This window comes from Pipistrellus hanaki, assembly GCF_964339955.1.
Source record: "Pipistrellus hanaki genome assembly, chromosome: 3".
NCBI lineage: Eukaryota > Metazoa > Chordata > Mammalia > Chiroptera > Vespertilionidae > Pipistrellus > Pipistrellus hanaki.
The window spans coordinates 175,862,413-175,874,536 of record NC_140505.1 but is presented as its reverse complement, the minus strand read 5'-3'; the positions used below and the strand labels follow the sequence as shown (position 1 = coordinate 175,874,536).

At 41.6% G+C, this 12,124-nt stretch overlaps 1 protein-coding gene across 1 annotated transcript in view; it reads right to left on the bottom strand.

Moving 5' to 3' along the window:
- The window catches only part of ANO4 (anoctamin 4), a 275,780-nt gene extending 267,304 nt beyond the window's left edge, over nt 1–8,476 (bottom strand). The window contains exon 1 of the mRNA XM_084880421.1: nt 8,322–8,476. The gene's annotated coding sequence lies outside the window, so the exon portion shown is untranslated. The remainder of the gene's footprint in view (nt 1–8,321) is intronic.
- Between the last annotated feature and the right edge of the window lie 3,648 nt (nt 8,477–12,124).

Below are 12,124 nucleotides of genomic sequence, written 5' to 3'. Positions count from 1 at the left end.
CCCTCCTGACACCCATGGATGGCTGGGGTAATTGCCAGGTGATCATTTTTGTTGCTCTGCTTCCTCGGGGCAGTGTTCAATCACACCTGTGTTCTGGAAGGAATAGTACTGATTATGTATAAAGGGAAAGCTAATGCTATTGGTCACGCTGTTAGGGAGGAGGACAAGGAGTGAGTCACTCAGGCATTGCTGGTTCCAGGTGAGCTCATGGTGCTGCTTACTCTGTTATCCTGCCATTGTAGCTGGGAGGGTTTGCAAGGAAGTGCTCTATCTGAGAAGGACAAGTGAGTAAAAAAGTCAAATGGCTTTATTTAATAAATATATAGGAAAGGAATAAAAGTGTTGCAAACCTTGGTTTTGTTAAAACCAGAGGGAGGAAAATACTTTAGCAATGTCCTGGGAAAACAGCAAGGTAAACCTCTTATGGAGGACTGTGGGAAAGTCTGAATTTTGAGATGGGCTCTAGGTCATCAAGTCCCAGCTCTACAACTGGTTTGCCAGCAAATCTTAGACAAACCTAAGTTCCTGTCTGATGATCCACACTAAATTGTACTTTAGGCTGCCTTTGGATACCATTTTAAATATATAAATACATATATATATATATATATATATATATATATATATATATGTGTGTGTGTATTTAAATATTTAAATACATATATATATATATATGCGTGTGTATGTGTGTGTGTGTGTGTGCGCGCGCGCGTGCATATATATGTGTGTGTATATATATATATATATATATATATATATATATATTTATTTATTTTTAAATTAATTTCAGAGAGGAATGGAGAGGAGCAGAAAGATAGAAACATCAATGATGAGAATCACTGATCAGCAGCCTCCTGTATCCCCCACCCCCACATGGGGGATTGAGCCCACAACCTGGGCATGTGCCCTGACCGGGAACTGAACTGTGATCTCCTGGTTTTTAAGTTGACACTCAACCACTGAGCCACACCAGCCAGGCACACATGAACTTCTTCATCACAGTGGGTGGAATAAAGGTGATGGAGATGATAGATTATTTGAAACCTATAGAAAAAGTTATAACTTGGCCTTGTACAGTTTACATGTATTTCTGCCCTCATTCGACTGTGTTGCAACTTACATGCTTACATATCATCCAGCTCTCTGTTAGGGCTCTGGGTGCCCCGGGTCAGGAACTTTGTCTTATTTCTGGTTTGTTTGTGTGGTATTTTGTGTGTGTGTGTGTGTGTGTGTGTGTGTGTGTGTGTGGTGTGTTTTTTTTTTTTTCTTTCCAGTGTATTTTCAGCCCAGGGCCTGTGCATTCTATTTAGGTCCTCAATGTCTTTGAATCAAAATGCTTTATTTGGTTTGTTGTATCTTTGAGTTGTAAATGCCATACTTTCATGTTAAAGTTTTGTGGGGTTTTTTTTTTATAAATATAGAAAATACTAGGTGTACCAGTTAATAATGCGGATTTTTTTCAATAGATGGAGTTATACATATGTTGATATATATGCAATTTATATGTATGCTATTTTGTTATACTGAAAACAAACTTCATATGTCAAATTTGCTGAAGGCGTTAACATCATAGATATTTTTATACTTAAAAATGTCAAATTTTATGCCAAGAAAAGAGCATTTATGTGAAGTTTTAATTCATTATTTTATTTTGGAAAAAAAAAAAAGTTATTGTATACTTTGGGAAGCTTATGGTGAACATGCTCCACCTCATGATACTTGTGAAAGCTGGTTCAAATGCTTTAAAAGTGATGATTTTGATGTGAAAGACAAGAAACATCCAGGTCAACAGAAAAAGCTTGGAAAACCAAGAGTTACAAGCATTATGGTGAAGATGCGTGTCAAACTCAAAAACAACTTGCAGAAAGATTAAACAAACGTTGCTCAGCAAACAATTTCCAATCATTTATAAGCAAGAGAAAAGATTTTAAAGGAAGGAAAATGGGTACCACATCAACTGAATGAAAGATAAATGGAAAACCGAAAAGTCACCAGTAAAACGTTGCTTCAACAGCATGAAAGAAAGTCTTTTTTGCATCGAATTGTGACGGTGATGAAAAGTGGATTTATTTTGAGAATCCCAAATGCACAAAATCATGTGTTGGTCCAGGTCAACCATTAACATTGACTGCAAGGCCAAATCACTTTGGAAAGAAGACATTGCTCTGTGTTTGATGGGATCAGGAAGGTGTGCTGTATTATAAGCTTCTAAAACCAGGTGAAACCATTAATACTGATTGTTACTTACAACAAATAATCAATTTGAACAACACTTTGATCCTGAAATGATCAGAATGTGCCAGAAGACATGGCAAAGTCATTTTGCTTCACGATGACTCACCATCACACACTTCAAAACCAGTTAAAGACACGTTAAAAAATCTTGCCTGGGAAGTATTAACCCACCCGCTATAGTCACCAGACCTTGCTCCTTCAGATTACTAGTTCTGATTGATGGCACATGCACTTCTGAGCAACACTTCAAAACATATTATACAAAGAAGTGGAAAATTTGGGGCTCTGAATGATTTGCCTCAAAACAAGAAAAGTTCTATTGGGACGGCATCTACAAATGATCTGAAAGATGGGGGAAAGGTGTAGCTAGTGATGGGACATTACTTTGATTAAAGCACTTTAGATGTTTCTCTTGAAATTATCGTGTTTTCTTTGATTATAAAATCCACCGTTATTAACTGGTACGCCTAGTACTTTATTTTTCTGCTACAATTTCCTGATTTCCCCATAGTTACCTTACAACATACTCAGTGCAATTCTGTTTTTATAAAATCTGAAACAGACTGTGACCTTCTTAACTCTGAGTAATTTACAGATATTAAAAATGCCATGTCATGAATCTCTGTGCCTGTGATAGCATCGAATGTATGGAAAGCCATCTGTGTAGGTCACTATTTATGATGCATCAAATGCTACTCTGGAACCAGAAAACTGAAAATACAAAGACAAAAAACCTACTCACAGTCATTTTTAAGCCTACAAAAATCCATGCTTTCTCACAGAAAGACTCCTGACATCTATTTTTTGGGGTAACATTCATGAAATTATATAAAGTTATACCTCCTTATCTGTCTCACTTCCATCATCAAGGATGTAAGGATGTCCTGAGAGGTATGCATTTGCAACTTTAATACAAAGAGAAGATGCTAGGGATCTATCAGGATCCTGCAGTGGACCTGACCTCTTCATAAATAATGCAGAAAGACAAATAGGATATTCATGCAGATAGAAATGCAATTGTTACTTTGGTGTTATAATTCATACTGTGGTCATCTCGCTGGAGTGGAAGAGGCCACCTGTGGTTGCATTCTCCACTCTGCCCTCACCAGCTGTTGTCCATAGTCAGTACCTCAGGGTCTCTGAGCCTGGTTTCTCTATTTGTGACATGAGGCTGTTAGAAATTTGCACACAGGGTGATTGTAGTATTTAAATGAATATGAAACATCTTGATATGAACTATGAAGGGATATACAAATATAAAGGATTAAGCTAGAAGAGAAGGTCATCTGTATTATAGGTTACTCCTAAGCAATCTCTGTTCTTTGAACATAATTAACTTCGTATTCATCCCCTGTAATAAAAGCCTAATATACAAATCGACCAAACGGCAGAATAACCAGAGGAACGACCGGTCACTATGACACGTACTGACCACCAGGGGGCAGACACTCAATGCAGGAGCTGCCCGCAGCCCACAGGCCCCAGGCCAGTCAAGGCAGGTGCCAGCAGGAATGCCCCAATAGCCCTGCAAGATAGGCCAGATACCCCCTGGAGCCAATTTCCTGAGGTCCCTCCCCAGCATCTTCAGAGTAAGGGGGGTCCCTCCAGCAGGTGTGGTCCCTTGGCCTGGACTGCAAGGATTGGGTCAAAATTGGCTCTCCAACATCCCCCAAGGGGATCCAGAGCGCGAGAGGGCACTCTGCAAAGTTGTTGTCGTACAGGGCGTGGATTGCAAATCCGTGTGCAGTTAGCCAAGAGTGCCCCAGCAACAATATAACCCATGGCCAAAGTGGAATCACGTGGCCCTGCGAGGAATCAGCTCTCTCCTCTCTGGTTTCAAGGTGCATCACCCAAGAATCATCATTGCCAAGTCACTGCAGCTTAGCAGCTCCAGAGTTGAGCGTCTGTCCCCTGGTGGTCAGTGCACGTCATAGCAACCAATTGGATGGTCAGACACTTAGCATATTAGCCTTTTATATATATATATATATATATATATATATATATATATATATATATATATATATATTTCTCCTTTTTGCTTCAGTTACTAGGAAACTGAAGCTTCTTTTTAAAAATATGTCTTTATTGATTTTAGAGAGAGAAGAGAGGGGTAGAGTGATAGAAATATCTATGAGAGAGAAACATAAATCAGCTGCCTTTTGCTTGGGGATTGAGCCTGAAACCCCAGGCATGAACCCTGACCAGGAATCGAATAGTGACCTCCTGATTCATGGGTCAATGCTCAACCACTGCACCACGCTGGCCAGGCTGAATAAATTCTTTTTCTTAAAAAAAATAAAAAACAGCTTATTGATTTTTAGAAAGAGGAAGGGAGAAGAGAGAAACATCACCCAGCTGCCTCCTGCATGCCCCCTACTGGGAATCAAGCCCACAACTTTTTATTACAAACACGATTAATTGACTGGGAATTGAGCCAACAACTACTCAGTGTACAGAACAACACAACCAATTGAGCCACACTGGCTAGTGCTGGGTGAATTCTTAAACATAAGAGAACTCAAACAATCAATAAATAATAGTATAGCTATTTTGTGCCTACAACTTGTCAGCTCCTGCAGTTTATGGCGAAGAAAGCTTAGAAATATGAAGGGGTGTATGTCTAGCAGTGTGGAATTCATAGGACATTCTGATACACTTGCAGATAATTATCTCATCCCAGTTTTCTAGCAAAAAAAGCAACATATATATTTTTTTCATGTGTAAAATAATACTAAAATTCACTTTTATTTTTTGAAAAGCAAACAGAAATGAAACTGGAAACTTTCACACAAAAATACATATTCAAATCCATAATTCCTATAATAAATCAAATAAATTTGATAACTGACCTACATATAATCATAATTGAAATATACAGAAGCTATACTGGCATCTAAAATTTTCTATAATAAAATACCACATGCTTGGGTAATGCCATCCTTAAATATTCAGGCTTACTTTGTAAGTATACGAATACTAATAACACCAGTTACTTGGGAAAATTCAATATTTTTTTGCCAATGGAATGTCCTAGGGAATGAAAAGAATTATGGGGCTTTTAATTTGTTTTTGAAGACCTACAAGTTAAAAATAGAAGCCTCTTCCAAAAGTCACAGTACACTGTTCTATGCAAAGGGCAAAAAGCCAACTGCCAGGGAAAGGTGGTGAAATGTTCATCTGACGGCTGCCATTTCACACACTTCTTTGTCAGGAAATGTCATAACCTCTCAGCAACCTCGGCCAAAGGCAGCACTTTATTTCTCCAACTTCAGATTTTACGAAACTTTTCAAGAAAGCAAAGTTAGGTTTCCTTCGTGATAACATCAAAACCCAGGAGATTTCAATCCTTCATTTGGAAAAATGTTTACACCCTCTATCACGATATTTCTGCTTTCAAACTAACCCTCCACAAGGACAACCAGAAAGATGGTTTAGTTTGGCCAAGGCAGGGCTGATGGCAAGCAAAAGTCCCGTGGTGCTCTAAGGTATCAATCTCTTGGTTTTCCATCGAGCCATCTAACCAGACACTTTGGAAGGAAGGAGTCCCCCAAGGGGTGAATGAGAACCTCAAGAATCAAAATCCCAGGATGGGATGAAGAATGCAGACTGCTGAAACTCACTCTGTGCCATGGACAAAGCATCCCCTGGGGGCAAGCCCTGGAGATCTTCATTGTTAACAAGTTCCATTGGAGTCTGCAAACCCACTGCTTTCCAGATGGCTTTGGGTAATCTAAAACGTCTGCAACATCACCGTCTCACCCCTAGATGGCAGCATCTGTGAATTGTTGCGGAGCATTGTAATACTGAAGGTCAACATTCAGACTGATCTCCAGAACAGGAATTAGCAGTACACATTGGACTTGGCTGACTAAACCATTATCTGTAAGTGCTATAGCTATAGGGAAAAAAAAAGTGGCTGAATGGATTTGACATAAGTTAAACCTCCAGCTCAGACTTTTTATTACAAACACGATTAATTGCCTATCCTTGCATAGAGAGGTAAAACTTTCTGTAACTCATTTAAACTATAATGCAAATTATAAATTTGTTGTTAATCCTCACCCAATGATATTTTTTCCCATTGATTTTTAGAGAGAGTGGAAGGGAGGGAGAGAGAGGGAGAAAGAAAGAGAGGGAGAAAAGAGAGAGAGAAGCATGGATGTTAGAGAGACACATCAATAAGTGGTCTCCAGCACATTCCCTGACTGGTACTGGGAATCGAACCCACACTCAGGTACATGCCCTTAACCTGGAATTGAACCCGGGTCCCTTTGGTGCACGGGTCAATGTTTTCAACCACTGAGCAATGCTGGCCAGGGCATCAATTATAAAAGTTAAGGCAAGCTGTTATAAGCAGTTTTCTTGCCCTGGGTGTTTAAGCCATAACTCCCAAGGATCACACAGAGCAGCAGTCAGCAAAGATTTTCTGCAAAGGGACAGATAGTACATATTTCAGTTTTTCCAGCCCAGATGGTCTGTGTCAGTACTCACCGCTGCTGTTGTCACGCGAAAGCAACCATAGATTAACACATAAATACACGAATGAGTGTGGCTGTGTTCCAATAAAGTTTTATGTGTGAACACTAACCTTTGACTTTCATATACTTTCCAGGTGTCTCAAAATATTATTCCTCTCTTAATTTTTTCCACTGTATGATCTGAGTGTTTGTGTCCTTCTCGAAATTTGTATGTTGGAACCCTAATGCTTAATGTGGAGGTATTAGGAAGCAGGGCCCCTGGGGGATGCTTAGGTCATGAGGGTGGTGCCCTCATGAATGGGATTAGTGTGCCTATCAAAGAGCCTCTAAGGAGATCCCTCACCACTCCTGCGGCGGGAGGACACAGTGGGAAGTCTGAAACCCAGAACAAGGCCCTCATCCAGCCGTGTTGGCACCTTGACCTCCAACCTGCAGCCTCCAGAACTGTGAGAAATTAACTACCCAATCTGCAGCATTTTCTTATAGCAGCATGTACAGACGGAGACACCAATCATTTCCAAAAAGTAAAAACTATTCAGAGATGGAAGACGCTGACAACGCCTTGCCATACTAGCAGACAGGAGCTGTGTGTCACTGAAGGATGCCCAGGACCAAACCAGAGAGGGTAGGAACTGCATCAACACCATTTGTCTGCCAACCAGATCTGAAATACTGTGGCTGACATGTACACATAAGGAACTGTTTGACATTGAAATGGGGACTCAAAAGAACTGTTGGCCCAGAAAGGAATTCATTTGCCTCTCAGCATAACCATTATGGCTTGTCTCGGTTTTGGTCCTTATAAGGGAATTCCTTGAATCACATGATCTAACCATCTAGGGGAAATAATGAACAACATAAATTGATGAACAGAAACAGATCTGGAAACAGAGAAACAGCAATCAGACTGCCAGGCCTCAGAGAGAAGGTAGGGGAGGGTGGAGGCAAAGGGGAGAGATCAACCAAAGGACTTGTGTGCATGCATATAAGCCTAACAGAGGTCATGGACAACAGGGGGTGGGCATACGTGGGGAGGGGTTTGGGATGGGAATGGGGGGATGAGGACAATTATGTGACACCATAATCAATAAAGAAATTTAAAAAAAAAACTACTCTTCGTTCTTGGGCTAAACTAAGCAGGCTGGATGTGCCCACTGGCACTAATGTGCAGACCCCTATCATGGATCAGATTGATGGCGCAGCATGAATTGGTAGTAACTAAGGTATTCAAAAATGACTTTTTCTAATACAAGAGTTTAGTACAGGACAGATGCCTTATCACTAAATAGAGGATTCGAGAAATTAATCAAGCCAACCCAAAGTCCTATGACAAATCTTGGGATTCTGATTCAGGGTTGGTCTCTGTCATTTTACCAAACAGAACGAGGTCAAATATAGACTTAGGTCAAATATTTATGTACACATCCAACCTTCCTCCTGTCACCGCCAAGCTATTCATATGGGAGTTGGGGGGTACAGGGAGCAATGTGGGAGTCCGTGACACCATACAAGCAGAAACACAGATGCAATCTGGTCAGCAGGCAGAGGAGAGGACCTGAAAGACACCGAGTCCTGAATCTGCAACAAGAAGCCAACTCTTCTTACCTGTCGTGTCTTGACTCAGGGTTTCCTGGCTGCTGCTGCTGTAAGAAGGCACTGGAGTGATGGACAGTGACGCTGGGCAAGACAGAGGCGTGGCCAGCTCAGTCTTGCGGGTGAGGGACTGGTGATACACGGGGATGCCTGCATCTTTGGAGACGAAGAGAGGCAGGTCTGACGGGACGGTCGGTCTGCCTTGGGCATATGGATTTTTCCAGTGGGTCACCCCAATTGCAACAGGCCCCGAAACGTCATAACCTGGAGAGACAAACCACATTAGGTAAGGAGCAACAATGGAAGCCTCACACTGTGGTGGTTTTTATATTTCCCATCCGCCGAATCTGTGAGTCAAATCACACAGCACTTGAGATAAGGATGCATGTTACTTTACAAATACACAGCTTAAGTTCATCACACTTGATGGGTCTTGTTCACTTATTCAACATATATTTATTAAGCACTTACTATGTGCTAGCTGCCCAGGCTGTTCCCTCAAGGATCTCAAAGGAGATTAAGACTTAACAATACCTGAAGATTTACTATGTGCCAGACACTTCACATAAATGATTCTAATCCTTACAGCAATTGTTCAAGAGGACTATTTCTCACTATTTAAGTTTTACAGATGAAGAAACTCAATCTTGCCCTAGCCACTTTGGTTCAGTGGATAGAGCGTTGGCCTGCAGACTGAAGGGTCCCAGGTTCGATTCTGGCCAAGGGCACATGCCCAGGTTGCAGGCTCGATCCCCAGTAGGGGGCGTGCAGGAGGCAACTGATCAATGATTCTCTCATCATTGATGTTTCTCTCTCTCTCTCTCTCTCTCTCCTTCTTCCTTCCTCTCTGAAATCAATAAAGATATATATATATTTTTTTTTTTTAATTTATTTATTTTTTTTTTTTAAAGAAACTGGATCTCAACCTACCCCAGGTCAAGCAGCCAGTAAGGGCCAAAAACAGAATTGGATGAGTCCAAATCTGCCTGACCCCAAAATCCATGTTTTCTCCCTAAACTGCAAGTAACTATATCAAAGCAAGATGAAAGAGTTTACAAGTAGGAGATAAATCTCCTTCCAGGATATCAGGAGAGAGACTTCTTAGGTGGAAGGACTAGGTCAGTAGTCGGCAAACTCATTCGTCAACAGAGCCAAATATCAACAGTACAACGACTGAAATTTCTTTAGAGAGCCACATTTTTTAAACTTAAACTTCTTCTAATGCCACTTCTTCAAAATAGACTCACCCAGGCTGTGGTATTTTGTAGAAGAGCCACACTCAAGGGGCCAAAGAACCACATGTGGCTCACGAGCCGCAGTTTGCCGACCACTGGACTAGGTCATGGAGTGGTAGCATGAACTTGACCTTCTGGGCAAAGATTGCAACCTAGTGGCCAGATGGACAGATCTCTTCTGCAGATGTGCTTTAGTTTGTCCACACTTACTTAATTTGAAATAAAATGCAAATAAAAATTCACAACAATAAAACTTTAGAGAAAAATCCAGCTTTCTAGCTTCTTTTGAAAAATCTCTGTGTTCAAGCAACCCTGGGCCCTCTCCCCACATGACAACTGTCAGCTGGAGTACCCACAGCAGCCACCTTCTAACGGTGCATGAATCTTGCCTGAGCAAGGGCACTGGAGCCTCTGAAAACACTCAGCGAGAACACAGATTCTCCGTGTTTGGATCTGCGAGGAGCCAGTGCCACAGTGGAAGACCAGAGTGAACACCACGGACCCAGGGCCAGCCTGAGCATGCTTGCTGGACTAAACTTCAGATGCGAATTAGTTTGTTTTGCGTGATCCATGCTCTTGGATCCCCCACACCTGCTAAGAGTGAACTGGGCCATAGAAATGAAATTCCAGAATGCTCCCTTTAAATCCATGTCCCATGAAGTTTTTATTCAAAAGCTGAGAACATATTGCTTTCTTTTTTACACCAGAGAATCCTCTTAGAAGAAGGAGAATCCCAGGACCATGTTTTTGCTTGCCTGGCTGCTTTATTCAGAAACTCGGATCCCTCTTTTCTTTGCCCAAGCCCACGCTCCTGGGGATTCATTACTCAGAACAGAGCCCATCATGAAAGCGTTAGGTTCTATCTCTTTTAAATAAAATCGGAGCTGATTTCTAGCATATGCTTAATTTTTAAAAGGTATTGTTCACATTACTAACAAGTCTTTTTGTAGCTTAGAAAATTGCCACATCATTTACTCCAGAAATGATGTTCATTAGCAAATCATTTAACCCATGTTATTGATACAAATGAGCTATAGTAAGATCCTTAAACTTGTTGGAATATAAATAGACCAGCCTAAATGGAAAAGTTGCAACAAGGTCAAAGTATTTTGAGAGGATAACCACCCACCCAGGGGGGAACAGCTGGTGTCCAACTGTCCCAGGGGCAAGTACAGGAATTCCCCATTCTCCCGAACACCATCCCGTCCCCACTGGGGAGGGCAATCTTGGCTCTCCTTTGAGTTCTCTCACCGACTAGACCCAAAATCATAAAGAGAAACATGTAAGGAACGCTCAGAATTGAAGGCTGGCTTGAGAAAGAATGGTGTTAATCAGCTATAAAGTCCTTCAATCTCTCTTACGTGGGTAAAATGGGAGTTTACTTCCAGAAAATAAGGACCTAGCTAAGGGTCTCCTGGATTAACAGAGAGATTTCAGAAAGAGTCATTTTTCTGTTTCTTGAACTTTTTGGCAATTCTACGTTGTGCAGGACAACAGGAAATCCACAAGAATGCTGTTTCCTTCAATGGAATCCCTCCCAAGTATGGCACTTCTGTGTGAGATGACTCTTCCATAAGAAGGACCGAAGTGCAGGAGATAAAGTTAGGATAAAAATAAGAGCATTGCCGAAACCGGTTTAGCTCAATGGATAGAGCATTGGTCTGAGGACTGAAAGGTCCCAGGTTGGATTCCGGTCAAGGGAATGTACATTGGTTGCGGGCACATCCCCAGTGGGGGGGGTGCAGGAGGCAGCTGATCGATATTTCTATCGATGTTTCTAACTCTATCCCTCTCCCTTCCTCTCTGTAAAAAATCAGTAAAATATATTTTTTAAAAATAAATAAGAGCATTTACGAAAGGACTCCTTGGACGATCCTTCGATCGGTCTTCCCTCCAGGACTTGGAGTCTGAGGTTGTGTATTCCTTTCTACTTTCACTATAGATATTGCCGAAGTGCTATGTGCTGAACAGACTGTGGGCACTGGACACTGCCTGATGCCCGTGCAGAATCCACCCGCTCTTACTGATCCCAACAGGGTTATATTTTGTTTGGGGATTCATCCCAACCCCACTCAGCCACGTGACTCAGGGAAAATGGACTCACCCTTCCCCCCTGCAACACGGGTCTAAAGATAACCCTTGTCAACGATTGGCTCAAGGAGGAATGGTCACGTGAGGCTGCTGGGCAAACAGTGCTGATAGCCTTGCTCGATGCAGAGCTGCCACAAACCTTCAATTTGTGAAAAACACAATAGCTGCAAAGCGGTGTAGCATGAACTTTTGAAAAGCAGGGACTGCTCTGTACCGATTTACACGGATCATAAGCCATGTGCTTGTCAAGGGCAGATCTAGATTGAAATCTTGGGCGTGTTCATTTCTGGCTGGGTAGCAAAGAGCTAGTTTTCTCGTCTGTAAACAGGGGAAGTAGCAATACCTTCCTCACAGAGTCCTGATTAGAATGGTGTATGTCAAGCACCAAGAGCAGCTGGCAAATAGGGAGAACAAATGAATGTAGCTGCAACTAGCATCAGCATTTTTTTCTTCTTCTAAAGCGGCGGGCAAGATTCTGGAATCTAGAAA